The following is a 1,007-nucleotide window of genomic DNA, read 5'->3' as shown; positions in this document are numbered from 1 at the left end:
CCCCCTTCTCTTCTACCACTTTGTCTTCTTTCTTACTTCTCTCCAAATTGGATAGAAGACTTTCAACAAGAAGTGGGAAAATGGGGTGGGGAATGGTTAGCTGCCAGGAGGTAAACTCCCTCTTCCCTGTTCTTCCAACTGAAAAGTTGGGAAATGAGGGTTGACCTTGGTATTATGTCTGCCACGTGTTCAGTCCCATATTCTGCAGAGTGAGAGTGTTATGGTTCTAGCCTTGGCTGGAGCATAGTTTTCAAGTGGCAGCTGCTTTCAGATGCAGCAGAATTAAATTTTGTACTACTTGGGACTACCTTAAAGGGACCTCGGGTGTAAGGATGGCAGCCCCTATATTCATTTTGCACCCTGCATCCTCCAGATATCTCTGAGCAATCTAGATAAACACCATATATTATATGTAATAGTTTCTCTTTAAATATAACTTTTGACTTTACATCTGAAGTTATCAGTAACACAAGTAACAAGAAAAGCAGCCCCTACAAGTATTTACAGAATAGTTTCTTGCACAGAAGAAAGATTTGGTTTTTGGAAGCAGCATTGTCTTTAGTGTGCTTAGGCTTTCTTAAATATACTATTCTACAATTAGTCCTCTCCTCTATGGACTCGGTTCTGGGGCTGATTGTGAGATGGCTCTAAACCATGTCGTTTCAGAGTGCAAAGCTGTGCCTATTGGGTGCTTGCGTGTTCCCAGCCCATGAGGGAGACCCTCGTTGGCCTGGCCTGACCCTGTTCTGCCATCTCACATGGAAAGACTCTACCACCTGCCTGACTTCTTTTCTAACTCCAGCTCCATATGGCAGTGACCATCTTTAGTTGCCATCTTGAAAGTACAGAAGTCATAATCTGCCAAGAGTAGAAATTGAATGACATGGAAGATGCCAGACTTTTAAACATTCTGAAGATTATTGCAATATTTAAAAAATTATCTCAGCACCTCAGGAACTCTTTAGAAAATGAAGAACAGGGGTAGAGAGTGCTCTGGATTTTTGAAA

Source organism: Gekko japonicus, unplaced genomic scaffold (assembly GCF_001447785.1).
Source record: "Gekko japonicus isolate JY-2015 unplaced genomic scaffold, Gekko_japonicus_V1.1 scaffold69, whole genome shotgun sequence".
NCBI classification, from domain to species: Eukaryota; Metazoa; Chordata; class Lepidosauria; order Squamata; family Gekkonidae; genus Gekko; species Gekko japonicus.
This window is presented reverse-complemented; position numbering follows the sequence as displayed.